The sequence below is a fragment of the Lonchura striata genome, chromosome Z (assembly GCF_050655825.1).
Source record: "Lonchura striata isolate lonStrDom1 chromosome Z, ASM5065582v1, whole genome shotgun sequence".
NCBI lineage: Eukaryota > Metazoa > Chordata > Aves > Passeriformes > Estrildidae > Lonchura > Lonchura striata.
The window spans coordinates 78,900,274-78,918,857 of record NC_140740.1 but is presented as its reverse complement, the minus strand read 5'-3'; the positions used below and the strand labels follow the sequence as shown (position 1 = coordinate 78,918,857).

The 18,584-nt window shown below is 42.2% G+C and overlaps 1 protein-coding gene across 7 annotated transcripts in view; it reads right to left on the bottom strand.

Annotated features, from left to right (window-relative positions):
* SPIN1 (spindlin 1) overlaps positions 1-14,639 on the bottom strand; it is a 63,096-nt gene extending 48,457 nt beyond the window's left edge. Inside the window, exon 1 of one of the 7 annotated variants that reach the window (XM_021530430.4) lies at positions 14,505-14,639. The gene's annotated coding sequence lies outside the window, so the exon portion shown is untranslated. Of the gene's footprint in view, positions 1-12,959; positions 13,060-13,251; positions 13,765-14,045; positions 14,079-14,272; positions 14,419-14,504 lie in introns of those variants that run through there. The other 6 variants (XM_021530429.4, XM_085567221.1, XM_021530431.4 and 3 more) reach the window with 6 other exon arrangements.
* Between the last annotated feature and the right edge of the window lie 3,945 nt (positions 14,640-18,584).

The following is an 18,584-nucleotide window of genomic DNA, read 5'->3' as shown; positions in this document are numbered from 1 at the left end:
GTATTGCTCATTTTTGTGTGCTGGGTGAGTGCTTTGCCTGTTTAAATAAACAGGTTTTTTTCCACTTCTGTCCGAGGAAATTTTTCCCAAACAGGTTGTGGTAGAGGGGCTGTGTGGGTTTGCTTTCTGGGGAGGCCCCTTCTGGAGGTTTTCTCCCAAATTTGTCGTAAAACCAGGACACAGGGTAAAGGCAAACAGCAGAACAGCCACTTTAAGCATTCCTAAATAAATAATCCAGAAAACAATGGAAGTTCTGCAGAAATTAATTTCAGAAAACCTTGTAGGCTTAGTCTGGTTTTTTACAATGAAGCTGTGCAAAAGTAGAGCATTTTACTAAAATTAAACTGATTAAAATGTAAGTTTCTTATTTGATCTGCTTCCCACATAGGCAATACTATAGCCAGATTAAATATTTGGCTAAGGACTCACTGACATTTTGACATAAGTTTGCCCTTTGAAGAATTCCTTGCTTCTCTCTCTTGGTTTAAGAAATAAATTCCAAAAATTGAACATAAAAACGCGAAAAAAAATTAATTTCATAAATCTGGTATTAAAACTCACAGATTTTGGCAGTTCTACTGACTAGGAATGAAGCTAATGAAGAGAACTGATTCATACCAAATCAGCTTACAAGAGTTTCCTTAAAAAAAAACAAAAAACCAACAAATGAAATATACTTGTCAACACAAACTTTCAAGTTGTACACTAAATCATGCAGTAGTTTTTAAATAAAGACATTTCTAGTCCATTTTCTTTCTAATGGCTAAGAACAAATATATCTGTTTGCCTATACACACAGATGGCTGAATAAAACTGATTTTGAAAAAAAAAAAAAATCCCACTACTGCAACACTATGCACACTTTATTATAAGAACAATGAAGACACACAGAGCGCATTTTAAAAGACTTTTCTTATATCTCTTGTCTACCCCTCTTTCAAGCGGCTTGGACAAGCACAGCTATGGAATCATTATCAACTATCAAAGTTTAGCCGAACAACAAATAGTGACAGTGTCTAAAATATACGTAGTAACCCAAAGATATTATTTCTTTTCACTATATTGCTACAATTATTCCTATGACTTTGCATAATATACCAAGACTCTGAAGTACAATGACTTCTTTTTAATGCATTCTCTTACAAGCAATGGAAAAATACTTGCTGATTCAACCTTGTGTATGTTCTAACCTATAGACTGATCATTTGATACTTACATGATCCTCCATGCTTAAAGTAGTCTTACAATGTAAGGCTTTTTTAGAAAATATGAAGAAGAGATCTATCTAGTACTTATTCAAAGTCATGATAACCTCCCTTACATCACTTTATCCAAAGGTAAATTTTAACCCATTCCTAATTGTTCAGTCTACTACAAATAACTTTACATTTAACCACATGGCAAGAACATGAATCAACAGCACAAGAAGCTGTCAAAGGCTTGTGTAACCACCCAAAGCAGCACACTTTTGCATCATGGCAAATACAAACTGGGCTAGCTTCTCAGGGCTGGTGAAGACAGGGCTGGAACACATCTCTACAACATCAGGTTGAGAGCTGGGGTTGCTCCGCCTGGAAAGAGAAGGCTTTGGAGTAAGTTTATAGCAGCCTTTCAGTGCCTGAAGAGGACCTACAAGAGGCTGGAGAAAGACAAGAGACTGTATATCAATGCAAGTAACAACAGGACATGAGGAAGTGGCTTCAAAGTAAGAGAGAACAGGTTCAGATCAGGTATCAGGAAGAAAATTTTCACTGTGCAGATGGTGAGAAACTGGAACAGGCTGCTCAGAGAAGCTATGGATGCCTCTTCTCTGGAAGCATAAAGACTACCTGAATAAGCCCTTAAGCATCCTTGTCTAGTGAAAGGTGTATCTGTTCATGGCAGAGGAGTTAGAACTAGGTGATCTTTAAGATCCATTCCAAACCAAACCACTCTGTACTTCTAGAACCTTCTTTCCTGGCAGGTAACTATCCTCCCCCCTCCCTTGAATTAAAAGAAAAAAAACAAAAACAAAAACAAAAACACATGTACAAAAATAACAGCTGCCCAGAAGCACTGCACAATCACTGTGCTTGCTGCAACTCCATGGTTAATGCAAGTGAACTGTAAGTTTTACAATGCAATTGTTTCATTCTTAGTCATGCTCTTACAGACAGAAGTGACCCAAATGATTTATTACAACTCTAAGCAAGTTTACTCAATTTGTTTTGGAAACATTTACAACAGGTCTCTGGAAACAATGGGGGAAAAATGTCTATTTAAAAAAGTAAGGCACTTCACTGTTCTCTGCTTGTGTCTCCTCAAGTCGGCTTTTGTCAGAAGACTAGATTTAATTTCTAGTCTCTGACCTCTGCTGGTCAGAGGATTGTTCCAAAGGCAAAAGGATCACTCCAACATTCTGGAAGAGCAAGCCTAGGGCAAACATACCTACCCTTCTTTTAGAAAGTAACAGAGTGGTTAAGTTACTGCCCTTACAAGACTGTTAGGTTCAGTAATCATGGCAAATCAAACTCCTACATTTGCAACTCCTGAGAAGGCTGGCTGATCTTTCTAAATGTCATTTTAAGTACATCAACCACCTCTCCACAATCCAGGCTAGCAGTGATGCTACACACCTTCAAACATGGAGGGAATACAAGCAGAATAGTCTTCAGGGCAGGGGGATGATCTCCATTAGATGGATCACTTGCAAGCTCTTTAGTCTGCACATCATAAGTACCAAACTATTCTTTTACGTGTTTTAGTATCCTGAAGATGCCTCTGCAAAACTACATTAAACCTAGGCATAATAAAAACAAAAATCCTAAACAAAATATAAGAATTTGTGACACAAATACTCGTAAGAAAAGTATTCTATGAAAAATACTTGTAAGAAAAAACCACTTGCATAACACAACCACCTACCAACTTTTAATGCAAACAAAGCGCATAAGCATTCTTATAAGGACAAGCTATTATTCACAGCATTGACTAGAATGTCTAAATTTAATTGTTATGAACCCCAACCTAAGTAACCAGTGAAGATATTGACATGTAAGTGGTAACTCAGCACTTAAAAAGAAAAAAAAAAAGCAGGATGACAAAGTACTGAAAAGGGATAAGGTTAGAAAATAGATACCTACAATAGCTTTCTATACACCCAAAACTATGACAAGATTTGCCACAAGATCATTTATTCAAAAATTTGAGACACATGTATCCAAACTTCTCCCATAACCAACATCACAGTAGCTACAACCATAACAGACTGTTTTTAATAAATCAGATATTAACTTGGATTTCCACTAGACATAAACACTGATCGCCCCTATTTTAATAAAAATGTTGCTCAGTTTCTTTAATCAGCTAACAGCCAGAAGAGGAATTAGAATGAAAGTATTGATAAACTCCAGCCTCCTCTACTCAGAAAAAAAATGGACACATTCTATTACTAATTACTATGATGAAGAAACAAACTATAACATTTTTGCAAACTGAAGCATGATCACAGTGATAGGTACCAAATGCACAACCCAAGCATAGGAAAATTTCTCATTATACACCTAGTTTTAAAAAAAACTTACACAGTTTGACAATTCATATCAATAGCAGTTTTCATCCTATTTTTGCAATGACCAGGAAAAAAACCAACCAAACAAAAAAAAACCCCAAAACTTTTAAAAGGATTCAGAGAAAACAATCTCTTGGCTTTAATCTACAGTTTGAAAAAGCTGCGCAGTCTGTTTTAAACTGAATTTGTCTTACCTATTTTCTTCACATTGAGCCATTTTAGCTTATATTAAATCACTTCTCAAATGCATCCATGTAACAGTCTACAGTGGAATCATAAACCACTTAAGTGAAAACACTTGCTCTTAAGTATGGCAGTCTCTTGCCACGGCTACTAATGAAAAATGAGATGTTAATTTTTCCAGATCAACTGCAGAACATTCACTCACCGTCTAAAAATCTTGGCCTAAAGAGATTATCACATTTAAATGGTGAATAGCTGCCATAGATGTCAAAGTTGCAATCTGCACCACAGCAAGTCACTGAAAACAAAATACAGCATTCTATTTTATGAGCTCCAATTACAACTAACTACACTGGTTTCTGTAAATCTGGAGAGTCAGTGAAAGAACAAAAACTTACTTTAGAAGAAGATAAATTAGCTGTAGAAAATTTGTATCAAATATTTGCAATATTAATTTAAATATTTCAGTCAGAACTGAATTCATCATCAGAGACAATGGTATCTTATTCAACCACCAATCATACATTCTTCTCTAAGATGAGAACCATCAGCATTGTGATGTACCATGGTATCTTCTTTTCATCTTTCACATTTTTGGTGAAAAAACACAACACATCCTGCATATGTGTGTATATGTGCATGTGCAAGAGTGCGAGTGTTGGTAAGGAGCAAGACAACAGAAATAAATTAAACTGTGAAACCACTGACTCCCTAAAAGCTGCACAGACATCGGAACATACCAATCCTCATAGCACTAGTATTTCTTAAAAAGCACAGAAGAAAAATGCGCAAAATATTACTTCTGATGATGATATCTACATAGTCATGAAACTAATTTGTAGATGTGAAGTATTTAAGCAGATGACAAACTATTTCAAGCTGCTCCAGGAAGTTATCTACTGGACTGAAAAAATGAACTTTAAGACAACATCTCTGCATGTGTTTGAGTATAGCTGACTTAAAACACTATGCTGTCCTCATTTTCTAGTTGTAGAAAGGTTAACAAAATAATGGCAAGGAGGATGTCAAGGCTTCCAGAATGATAATCATCTTGGAATTACTTTTTATTTACTGTACTGTGTCTGACCCACAATAAACTTACTTCAACTTCAGTGTTTAAGTTGTATTCAAAAGGACTGCTGCTCTGAAACTACTGTTATGTGGAGTAGATATAATTCACGTCATTTCTAATATGATATGTCATATTGAATATTTGTTGGAGTGTACACATTTGTATTAGGACTCTCCCCACCCTCAGCACGTGAAACCTGGTGTATGTTGAAACCTGATTTACAAGTAAAAGGATATGGATCAGCCAGGAGATGGGCCATGTCTGGAGGCCCCAGGTGCTGATCATCCTGTGAAGGGCCCGAGATGGATATCCTAAAAATCCTCGGGCAGATACACGTGAATGCAGTGTTCCTGTAAATTTCATCAAGAGATTCACCAACTCCTGACACTGAATTGTTCTTCATCACCAAAAAGAAAATCTTATTAACCTATGGACTCTGAATAGAAGAAAAGACTGATTGCTGAAATCTTTGCCTCAGGCTGAATTTTCCCTATAAAAACCGCTTGTGCCAGGATGGAGGTGTGTGGGCATAGGGGAAAACCTCTGCTGAGGCTGACTCCTTGTTGCACACCCAGGGCTGACCCCAGGCTCAGCTCTGTTCTTTCCTTGTGGCTAGCTAGATAGAATTTGATTGCAAATAAATATTTTTTTTTCATATTAATTTGGCTGGACAAATTTTAATTTATAACACTACTTCACTGTGTACCACAAATAGAAATTAAATGCAAAAGTTAATTAATTATGATACAACTTGGAGGTAGAACTTCTAGCAACAGCAACAGGCAAATGAAGTCACTTTTTTGCTTTATAATCTCATTTTCTCTTTGTAAAGTTTTATATTTGATCTCAACTAGATTCACCAATAAACACTTAAATGTACTTGCTGAGATTCTGCATCAACCTAGGCATTGGTAATAACAACAGTCCTCCTCAAAAACACACATCCCTCTTCCCTTTCGAAAATGCACATGCCAATTTGTAGGGAGGACTAAATTGTCCTGTGTCCTTGAAACAAAGTTGAGTCTACTCAACTGGGCAGCAGAGAATGGGAAATACAGAAGCTGAAGAAAGGAAAAAGTGAGGATCTCAGGAAGTGGGATATCCTTCCCCATAAAATCAGGTGAGGCTTTCTAGGAGTCTGTGCTGGAGATAATCAAAGCACACACTACAACAACCACACCTCTGCCCTTTTTGCTCATGCCATGCCATATTGTGCCACCCTCACCCAAACACAAACTCCTAGAAATGTGATTAGAGGCTTAAGTACAACCAAAACCTGGGATGCTTATCCACACCATCACTCTTCCTTCTTCAATTAATTATACCTAAGAGCAAAAGAATAAGCCTGTCTCAAACAAATCCATGTAAATTCAGTTCTTCAAGCCTCTAGCCTAAAACTATCTGTAATGCAAAATCTGTTACACTTCTGGTTAGCCACCAAGGTTACAGCATTTGAAAATGTAGTTTTCATCCACTATTAATACAGCCACATATCCCTATTGCATGAAGTAACATTAACCTGTCGGACCTCTTTCCATACAAGCCACAGGTATGAACACTGTAAACACAGTGCTGGGGTTTAAGATTCTTCCTTATGTTTCTTTCTCTCAGGGAATTCTCTCCCATACGTGTTGCTAGGAGACAGTAACGACTGGGTACTTATGACAGACAAGAGAAGTGGCCACAGCTCAGGGGAGGGGTCCAGCTGGCTACTCTCTCTGGGAAGGGCAGAGATGCCACGAGAATTGTGCCGCAAAAAGAAGGGGCTGGGGCAGCTCCTAGCTCCCTTGAATTTGGCTTTGGAGGAGGATGGTCAAGACTGCTGCTTGGAGGAGGGAATTCACTGCAGCTGCTGGAGCCCAGCCCAGTCCTGCTTCTTCTGCCATGGGGTGAGCCTCTGCTCCTGAGAGCAGCCACTGAACTGGGACCTTATTAACAGCCAACCTCACTTAAAAAAGGGACTTTTCACCATCTGCTGGGGTGCCTCAGGAGAAAACCCCGGGATCCCAAGCGCTTTCCCCTCCCCTGGAGCCTTTTCCCTGCCCTGCTCCGAGATGGGCTGTCACCTCCCCACCCCTGCCATTTTGGTTTTTTTCTGCCACTGCTCCAAGTTTTAGCTACATTGTAGTTCTGCACCCCCTCCACACAGTCTGGAACGCCCTGTGGTCCCAGCTGCTAGATATGATGATTGTAATTCGCGCCAATATAATATTGTTATATTTGATTAAGGAAAGTATGGTACGATATGTGAAATATTTTATATTGTTGCAAGCACACATGCCAGCACTGAGAGCTGCCCCCACACATCCAAAACCGGTTTCTGACAAAAGGTCATTTGCATTCTAATACATGTAGCTCGCCACCCCATCCGCCCGGAGATGGGTCGTTGCCCAGGGATGGGTCGTTCCTCGAGGTGATACCAGAATTGAAGGCCCAGGCGTTGATCATCCCGGCAACGACCCTAGATTGGGATCCCCGGAATCCTCCAGGCTGATACATCTGAAAGCCAAGGCTCCGTAACTCCATCAAGGAAAATCCTCCACACCTGGACCCGGATTGTTCAACCACAAACTTTATGAATATGTGGGACTTTGGATGGGAAGAAAAGGCAGACTGCTGAAATCCCGGCCTCGCAATCCCAGCCTCAGGGGGAAAATTTCCTATAAGGACTGCTTGTTCCAAGAGGGTGGGGTGTGTGCATAGCGGGTGCATAGGAGGAACCTCTGTTTAGAGACATCCCTTCTGTGAAGCACCCAGCACTGATCCCGGGCTCAGCACTGTCCTTTTCCTTGTGGCTTGCTCAGAGAGAATTCGATATAAAATAAAATTTTTATTTTTTTAATTTTTAATTTAGCTGGCCCAATTTTTATTTATAACACAGCTGCTACAAAGTTTCTGATACATCTCATCTTCCACTCAGCCCGGAACTGCAGCAATAGGGAGAGTGCTCAAAGACGGGAAGAGACTTCCATGGGATTTCTGCTCGTTTGCTATCGCTGCCACTGTCATTTGTTTGCCTTGCTACACACACTAGTAAAGAACTGTTATTCCACTTCTCATATCTTTGCCTGAAAGCCCCTTAATATCAAAATTATAACAATTCAGAAGGAAGGTCATTATATTTTGCATTCCAAGGGATGCTCCTGCCTTCCTTAGCAGACACCAAGACACAGATAACCAAAGGCAGGAGTGAAACTCCCCAACTTGAACAGATAGGAAAGTCTGCTTGCCCTCTTGTCCTCTGTCTGGCACCTATGCTTTACTGATAAAATGGAAGTGCCGAAGACAGAGCTGTAATTCACCTGAGACGTACTTCTGTAATCCAGGCATGAAGATTTCTGTGCTTATTCACTCCTCCCTTCAGCAGAAGGGAGAGATGACCAAGAGGCGAGCTGCTCTGCCTATCAACAAAGAACAGTAAGAATATGCAACAGTGTGTGGTTTCCAAGTATATTGAACACCTGCACATCCCTTAACCCTAGAAGCACTCAATAACAGATTTCTGTGAAGCCACATGAAAGTCAGAATCTACTGTTAAGCTGCTTTTGAGGGCATACTTGTCAGAGTACAGATTTTGGCCTATCATGTCTCACAAAATCTCAGCACCACAATATTTCATTTGAAGCTCCACTGACACCTAAACAACCAATAAATAGGTTTGTAGGCCATCTTTCACCAACAAGACAACCTCTGAAGGGGATTTCTAAAGAAAAACCTAATTACATCCATTCAACAACTCTCTCTGCAACTGGAATACTTTGAGAAAGAAGGAGTAAATTGATCTCTACATTGTTTGCCCCCATTCTAGCTCTAGTGATGTTTAGCTCCTTGTCTAGAACATGCATGGTTATTAAACATGATAGGCAAGCAATTGTCCAGAACCAGTCAACTCTTTTCCAAGTATAATTTTATGAGTTAAACAAACTCCATATTTAAAGCATTAGTTTTTACTGATTTTTATCACTCCCAGGAAACTGGAGAAAGACAGTCTAATCCGCAGACACTTTCAAGTGCACAATGAAAACCAGAAATAAGTTACAGATATACAGCACACAATTCTTCTCAGTGCATGGCAGGTACCTAATCTTTGGTTACTAAAAGAACCTGAAGCACAGCTCTAAACTTCAGTAAACACTGTATATAGAAAAGAATGGTATATAGAAAAGTTTATCAACAAAACTTCATGGAATTTTCACTGGAGAATTAATCTAGAACGTTTTTTATTGTGCTACCTACTCAGCTCACAAAACATTAAATCTAAAAGGGTGAAAATTTCCCTATTCAAAAATTTCAACTAAAATTACAAGATAACATACTGGACTTGAGCTGCTGTGGTCCCACATAACTAGCACAATTTCCATTGTAGGAAACATACACACTAACTTAGGAAAAACTGAAACTATTCTGAAACACGTAATTACTTGATTTTAAATCAAACAGACCAAAAGTCTCACATCTAAGGACTCTTTCTGTCCTATCCATCTAGGATAAGAAGTCATAATCCAGCAAAGTTCTCTTTTACATGCAAATTGGATTAAAAGATGTTCATGGGAAAAGAAGTCGGGCAGTTGGGTTTTGCTTGTTCTGTTGTTGTTCATGTTTTGTTGTTTTGGTTTTTGTTTTTTTTTTAAGTCTGTGTTGGTGACACTTTATAGACCATAGCAGCTTACTATACTACAAAGTAGTAACTAATTGATACAGCTCCATTTTGTTCAAAATACCGTATGGAACAGACGGTCTTAAGTTCAGCACCCCATCTGTGAAAGTCAAGTATTTACTAAATCACTGAAATCCACAGAATTGCTTTTGAAATAAACACCTACTCTCACCAGTATCTGTAGGTGCAGAACTTGAATACTGTATTGGAATATTAACAGTAACATTAAAAATCACACCACCAACCAACCAAAAAACCCCCCAAACCTAACCCAATCAAAGAGCTAATCAAGTTTTAGAGATTTTTAAGTCTTATCAAAAAGAGTATAATTAATCAAAATATTTTAATAACATCTCAACTAAGGTGCAATAGCTGCAAAAATTAAAATATGATTAGACAACAGTTACAGCTAGTAGACGTAACAGGTAATCATTACTGTTTCTATAAATTTAATTTGTGGAACCATTACAATAGTGAGGCTTCCAAGTCAGTCATTCAAGGCCTCATTTAACATAGCTTTACAGCAGTTTCACAACATACATTACAGAAAAAAAAAAAAAAAAAAATAACCTGGATTTGTGGAACCATCTTCCACAAACTGAATGCCAAATCCATTCACCTCCTGAATTCTGTGTATCTTCAGCAAATTCACATTTTTACTACATAACATAAAGTTATGTAGCAAAAATGTGATTTTTTACTACTAAGTTATGTAGTACATAACTGAAAGTTAACTTCAGCCACTAGACAGTGAAAGCAGTTAGCTCAAATTAAATTATTTCACCGTTGTTTGAAATGGATCACTGACAAGGCCCTTTTGTCTCTAGAATCAACTGTTCATAGCTAAATATAAACCACTTAACTGCACTGTTTTAAAGATCTCAATATATATTCGTGTCAGATGTAAGCAAGTCTATGCATTCATAAAGGAAAGTCAGACTCCCCATTCTTTTAAGGCAGGTGGAACATGTAGATAGCATCTGAACAGCAAGTGGGACACATCTTGATGTACAGGAGATACTCATAATGACAACCCATGTCAAGAAAGATCAGCATTCAGCCTTCCATCATAAAATCACCAACCTCTGAAGAGCAGTAAGAGAAGGAACACAAGAAAAACAACAAACCAAAAAAATTCTCTCACACCTGTCATGAGAAACAAGCTATCTAACCACACAACAGGAAGCAACTTTCTGTAAGAGCATTCTCTTTCGGTTCAGCTTCAATGAACAGCTTTCGAAGATGGTTTCCTAAACCAGGTTGTTGAATTGGTATTAGTCACCTATGAAAACATATTACCATGGCACACCATCAAAAAATCAAAGTTTGATCTTTCTAATACTGGACCAAAAAAAAGAAGAAAGGAGGCAAGAAAAAAATAAGGTGTTTTGCTTCAGTAAATAGAACCCTTGTAAAAATATTTGATTTGTCAAACATTAACATGCAGCTCTTGCATCAGCTATTGGTTTACAGATCTGAACATGTCAAAAAGTGCAGTCTTGCAACAGATAGCAAGAAAAGATACTGGGTAAGAAGAGGATGAAAGAATACTTGAACTGAGAAAATACAAAGTACTGAATAAGAACGTACTAAATGGTTATTATCTTTAGGACTGTATGTTACTCGGTAATTTCATAAATATTTAGAACTATAGCAAGTCATTATTTACTTGATTAAAGATCTACTGAAAAGCATGGCCACTTTAAAAAAAATAGTTAATTTCTAACTTTTTCCAGCAAGCTGATCACTGAGACTGCATTTATTGCAGTCTTCCTTTTCCTCAGTTTCATTTGCCAAACAGTTCTTGAAAAGAAGGTTTTACTAGTCTCAGGTTTTTAATTCAATGGAATACAGCCTAGCATAACTCACAATGGCAAAAACACTGGAGGGTCTTCACTAAGTGAAGATGTAGAGATTTGGCAAGTTCTTCAACTACATCTGCTCCTTTTGGGATTTCCAGGCCCACAATATTGACTTTTAATTAAATCAACACAACCAAGACAGAAAGAAAAACCTTCTGAGTGTCACAAAAAAAAATACAATGCAAGGTAAAGATGCTACAGACAAGAAACTTCACGAAGATGATGAAATAGACACAAATTTCACAGAATAAAATCTCGCTCTAGCAACAAAACTGCAATGCAACAGAGTTAAACTGTGTTGTGGATGGCTTATTTTTATTCTATTTTGTTCTTCAGCCCAAGAATTGGTTTAAGTATCTGAAGGCCTATTCTGAGGGAGGAGCTAAATACTTCAATGCATTTCACATTGTTAGTATGTGAGCATAACTTCAAAATGCAGTAGTTACCACAATAAACGACAACTACAACAGATAAGCTATTCTAGTTTAGGTAATATTGCTTTCAGACTGAAAAAAAAAAAAAAACCAAAAAACAAAACAACCCAGTTGCCTGCTGCAGGAATTTACTGATGTACCAGGCTATAGACTTTTGATCTGACTTTTCCATCTAGAATTAAAACAGTTGCCCCAGAAGCCATGACGTAGATACACATTCCAAAATGATGCTGTAATTTGGATGACTTCTTTTAAGTTTTATATTGTTGTAAACTCTTTCTATATATTATTTTCTCCATAATAAATGTCTGCTAATCAGTGCTTATTAACGGGGGATGGAAAAACCATCAGACAGAAGTATTCATATACAGTATTTAATATATACAGTATTTAATTCGCATATTTCTATCTCGGTAGAAGCTGCAAAACTGTGTCATTCCAACGCTTCTCCACTAGAAGCTTCTACAGCAAAGCAGACAAAAGACAACATAGCTAGGCCATTTGTTACTTAAGAGCAGCGCTCAGAAATTATGGCTATCCATGTGTATAAGTAAAGATCATATCTTTAAGTATGATCCTTGAAAAATTAAACACTTAGAATTACAGCAGCATGTCTAGAAAGCAAATATAAAGCATCATGTCTTCACACCTTCATGATTCACCCTTAATTTACAAGCTAGAAATAAAACCGTTTCATGGCAGATCACTTTAGATATGCTTGAACTACCTTCAAGAGTTTTGGTTTTACGTCACAAGCAGCAAAAAAATAAGACATATTTATCAAAGCCAGAAGGGGGTGCTCTGAAAAACTGAGGTGGAGGGTACTGAACTAAGAGCATTTGCCTTGCACTAGTAAAGAGGTCAAAAGCATGCTGTCATGTTTTCATTTGGGAGCTCACTTAACTTCACATTACCATGCCTTTTATACAAAAAACCAAACAAATAAGCAATAACAACAACAAAAAAACCCCAAAATAAATAAAATCTGAAAGCACCCCTTTTAGGAGAAAGGAAATGCTTCAGTTTGTACTATTGTCATCACAAGGGCAAATTAATTTGTGACAGAAAGCTATCAAGACGAAGACCTGACAAGTGTAAATTCCGGTTTTGTATTCCATGTTTTGCAAGCTTTTAAGACACTAACAAGGAGATACAGGAAATGCAAAAAAGCCAAACCGCCTATTTTACGGGTTTTACCTACACAATGCCTATTCTGACGTAACTAGTTCAGATCTTTTTAATGTGATTGTCCAGAGCTGACCGCTTATACCGAATTGTCCTGAAACGAAAGAAAAGGCCCTAGTTCATTCTGCCAAGTGTAACACAGCATTCTTATCTCTGCCAGCACTTTGGTGCATCAGCCGCCCCCCACCCCACACCAGAAAAAGATACGCACATTCCAATCAAGCCTCTCTCAGCGGGGCTCACCCAGTTCCCCCCCTCCTTCCCTCCCTTCCTCCCTCGCCCCAGGCCTTGCCAGGTTCCCAAATCACCTCCGATTTTAGGTTGTATTTTCTTGTAAACAGCAAAACGACAGGAGAAAGCGTCCAAAGCGAGGATCCTTACCCTTGAAATCCCGCCATGCTCGCAAATAAGGAGGGTGAATTGTTTCTCCTCTCGTGTTTTTTGGGGGGATTTTTTTTTTTGGTTTTTTTTTTTTGGCCTTTTTTTTTTGGATGGGCGATGTAGGGGGAGGGGGGAAGAAACAAAAGCCTACACGGAGGAGCGGCTAAGCAGCAGAGGCTGAGGGAGAAGGCGGAGACCCTGGTGGAGGAGCAGGGCGAGCGTCAGCCATGTTGTGTGTGTGCGTGTGTGTTGGTCCAGTATTTACAAACCTGCAGCTGCAGCAGCGCTGGGAGCCCGGGAGAGAGAGGAGCAGGCAGGGAAGGAAGGGAGGAGGGAGGAAAGGAGCGAGGGAGGAGGGGAAAGCGGCGCGGCAGACAAAGGATCGCGGCAGCGCAGAGCGAGCGGGGCGCGCACACACCGCGCCGGCGCTGCCTCCCGCGGCCCCGGCTCCCCCGCCGCCCTCACGCCCCCCTCGTCCGCCTTCCCGCCTCCACCTCCCCCGGGAAACGCTTCTCCGCCAGCAGCCCCTCAGCGGGCCCCAGCCCGCACACAATAGCTCCGCAACGGGGAGAGGGGGAGGGCACCGCTCCCCTGCGGGCGGTGGATGCGGCGCGGGGCCGTGCCGGGGGAGGGCGGCAGAGCCCCGGAGCCCGGAAGGGCGGGGGGGAGGGTTGCCAAGCAGCCAGGGAGCTTGCGGGGAAAGGGAGAACAGAGACGACACCTCCAGACCGGAGCCTCCGCGGCCCCGATGCCGCCCGCGGCTTCCGGGCGGGGAGGGCGGGGGATCCACGATGAGAGGCCCGAGGGAGGCGAGGCGCGGCCGGCCTGGGAGCGCCGGTCCCCGCACAGCGACTCCCTCCGGCTCTGCCCGGTACTGGGCCGGGCCAGGCCAAGGGCGGCGCGACGGGCTGCGCTCCCCCCGTCCCCTCCCTCGCCCCGGTCGCTCACCTGCCGGCGGGGCGGGCGCCCGGGGGTGCCAGGGCTGCCGCTCAGCCCCTCCCAGCCGGGCCGCTCAGCTTCTCTGCGGCGGCGGCGGCGGCGGCAGCAGCGGCGGCGGGCACGGCCGCTCCCCTCGTCTCGCTTGTCCCCCTCCGCCGCCGCTGCCTCCAACTCGCCTCTGCCACATTTGGATCCCCCTCTCCCTACGCCAGCTCCGCCGCCAGGATAGAGGCCTCCTCACCTTCCTGCCAAATAGTGAGCCGCCCGCATCGCGCCGTTCAAAACACAGGGCCGGGGCCCGCCCTCCGCCTCCCCGCGCCGGCCCCCCCTGCCGGCGCGCAGGCGCACTGCGCCGCCCCGCTGCGGCGGGCGCGGGGCCGCCCCGCCCGCCCGGCCGTGGGCGGCAGCGCGGCCTGAGGGGCGCGGCGGGAGCAGGGGCGGCGCGGCGGGACTGCCCCGGCCGCCGCCTGCCCTCCGCCGGGTGTGCGCAGCGGTCACCGAGCCGGGTGTGCGCAGCGGGGCACCGGCCGGGTGTGCGCAGCGGTCACCGAGCCGGCTGTGCGCAGCGGGGCACCGGCCGGGTGTGCGCAGCGGGGCAGCGAGCCGGGTGTGCGCAGCGGGGCACCGGCCGGGTGTGCGCAGCGGTCACCGAGCCGGGTGTGCGCAGCGGGGCACCGAGCCGGGTGTGCGCAGCGGGGCACCGAGCCGGGTGTGCGCAGCGGGTCACCGAGCCAGCCCTGCATGTCCTGTGTGGTGGCCCGCAAGTCCCGCTCTCAGCCCCGCACGGAGTCACGCAGTCTGCCTAAGAGCGTTGTCCAAACGCTTCTTGAATTCTGTCGGGTTTGGTGTTGGAGAAGGTCAAGAGTGTAGTGCAGCAGCCAGAAGGCTGAGTATTTATAAATAATACAAGTAAACAACTGCATTTTGTATGAAATTTGCTTCTCATTTCAAGAGAGGCAACATTACTGGGAGAAATACTCAAAACCTAAACGTTTCCCTGAAAACATCTTTATCTATGCAATAATGGCATGAAAAAAGATAGGGAAGCCTTCAAAAATCCATGCTGAACAAAAGCAGTAATTACAAATTCTTACCCCCTCTGGAAGGGCTGTCCTGCATGCCCCTGGCAGACAGAGAGGCAGTACTGGAGGGAGCAGTAATGCAAAACCTGCAAGTAATCAAGAGTTGTTCACCAATTGACAGACTGCAGTTAAGTGTCATCTTTTCAACTGTTAACATTAGATACCAGGACACCTAGCAGAAAAGTAGTATGTTTCTTGGTCCTAATGGGGACTATTTTCTAATTCAGGAAGCATGCGTGATCTAGGTGGAGTGGAACACAAGGAAGAAATTTGGTGAGCCATACCAAAAATTTTCAGATGAAACTGTCTAAGGCAATAATTAGAGGGGGAAAATAGTAAAATCATATGGAAATGTACTGATGAAAATATTGTACAGTGTCATCAAATCCTAATTTGTCACTTTGGTAAATCATTAAAGGACAGACCTCTAATATCCATTCACACTGTCATGCTGACAGCAAAATGCTGACATCAGTAAGATTGTTACCCTCTGACAAAGTTGTCTAATAATGAAGGCAGGTGGATAGCTGATCTGCTGTAACAAATCATCAGACCGGTACCTTTTTCTGAAGCAAGGCTTGGCAAGAAATTAAGTCAGTTTGGAGAAGGGAAGATTTGGTTAAAGAACGGACATTTGGGATTTCTTAGTTCAACAGCAGCAAATGCGCAGGGTAGTATCCAGGTTCCTAAGTCATGCTTGCAGATCACATCATTCATGAATTCCATGCTTGTGATAGAAAATAAAATATGGGTATGTGAAAGTACAGACATACATAACTGCTTAAAACTCTTATTGGCGGAACAGGAGAAGAATCATTAGTTTCTCCTTTGTTGTTTTCACATCTCTTAATTTCATCAAAGGAACTGTGTTCCCAGTAATTCCTATGATAAAAGAGTCCTGAGGTTCTGAAACATTATTCATTTGCAATTTAAAGGAAGAAATTTCTGAGAAAGAGAGTGAGAAACAATGAAGTAGGGGACAAAGACTGGTAAAGATGAGGGTACAAGTTAATAATGCTGTACCATCTGAGTAGGATTGTAAAATCCATAGCTAGCTTTGCATATCGTTGACATAAGCAATCATTGGTTAAATTTTCCTGAAATTAAAATAGAAATAGAGTCATAGAATCACGTGGCTAGGAAGGGACCTTCAAAATTCATGTAGTCCAATGCCCCTGCAATAAGCAGGGACATCTTCAACTAGAGGTTGCTTCTACTCAGGTTGCTCAGAGCCTTCCAGTCTGACCTTGAGTCTTTTCACTGATTGGGAATCTATCAACTCTCTGGGCAACCTGTGCCAGTGTTTCACCACCCTCATTGTAAAAAATTGCTTCCTACTATCTCTAAATCCCCACTCACTTAATATATAATCATTGCCCCTTGTTCAGCTGTTACAGCTATTGCTGAAAGGTCTGTCCCTGTTTTTCTTACAACCTTTGCTTGACTACTGAAAGGCCACTGTAGGGCCTCCCTAAGTGCCTTCTCTTCCTCAGGTTGAGCAATCCCAAATCTTTCAGCCTTCCTTCATAGCAGTGGTGCTTCCAGGTGGGCTCTCAGCAGAGCAGAGCAGAGGGGCAGAATCCCCTCCCTCCCCTGCTGCCCACCCTGCTTTGGATGCAGCCCAGGACACGTGTGGCTTTCTGGGCTGGGGGTGCCCATGGCTGGGTCATGTCCAGCCTCTCACCCGCAGCACCCCCAAGTCCTTCTCCGCAGGGCTGCTCTTTATCTGTTCATCCCCCAGCCTGGATTGATACTGCAAGTTTCCCTGACCCAGCTGCAGCACCTGGTCTTGTTAAACCTCATGAGATTCACATGAGCCCACTTGTTGAGCTTGTCCAGGTCCTTAAGTATCTTATTCCTTAATTGTGTAATATATGTTCTGGAATAATTGTGCTTATATAAAATATGCATGAAATAAATTGTGCTTGTACAAAAAATTCTTAAAGTTTTAAAACCACAAGCCACAGCTGGTGAAAGACTGAGAAACCACAGATGGCAGCAGAGAGAAAGACCTAATTTACAAACGGAAAAACATGGCTCCATGCAGAGATGGGCCCTTTCCCAGGACAATCCAGGAGACGCCCAAGCATAGTCAGAGTTGGGGTGTGCATTCCAATACCAGGTTCCCCTAGATCAGCATTCATTGCTTCCCAGAAACAGCTTTGTCCAGCCCAGCATACAGAAAAGGAGACCACATGAATATATGAAGCAATGAAAAGAATAGGAGCAACTCTGCCCCAGGCGAAAAAAACTGTATAAAACTAACTGGACAGAGACAACAGTTGTGAACAGAGGGGAAGTGAAGCTGTATGAAGCTGTAGAGTTTGGATCAGAGCTCACCCAGTGCTGATCCTAGGCTCAATGCTGTCCCTTTGACCGTGGCTATCGGGGACCGAATCTCGGTCACAAAATAAAAATCTATTTTTTGATTATTAATTCGGCTTTATCATTTATTTCCTATAACAGTTGTGTCAGTTGCACTGCTCAGCTTGGTGTTGCCTGCAGGTATGCTGAGGGTGCACTTGTTCTCACTGTCTGTGACATTGATGAAGACATTAAGCAGTACTTCTCTGCCTACAGATCCTTGAGGGACACCACTTGTCACCAACCTCCATCTGGATACTGAGCTGCTGAACACTATTCTGTGGATGCAAGCATCCCACCAGTTCCTCATCTGCTGAACAGTCCACCCATCAAATCATGCATGAATACTTAGATCTGAATATATGGTGTGGGATGTACTCCATCACGGAACAATATTAACAGCTAGTTAGTATCCTAGCTAGTTAATAACACAAGAATAGTAACAGCTTCAGTAGTGGCTGTGGTGCTATTTTTCTGAAAGGATTTAATGGTACTAGGATGTATTTGTTCTTTTGAGCTGTCATTGACTGTACCAGGATGCTCTGCCTAAGTGGGGATAAACAGCTCAAACTTTACTGTTTGTAAAAGTTATCAGTGATAGAGAAGGGGTTCATGCTGCTTTTGTTTTGAAGAATACTGAAGCCAGCCTGAAGCAAACATTCTGAGAATGTGAAAAACAGTGTTCTGACAACAACTGGTATTACTGAGGAGGCTGCAGACAAAGATCCTGATAAAGAAACCAGCAAGTGATTATACTGTAATAGATTTAAAGGTGCTGAGTTGACATAGCTGGCCTAGAAACGTATTTTGCAGTCAACGACTTTATACTGTAAAAGCCCAGTCCCTCTTCTTCCAGGAGGGACTTGCAACACACT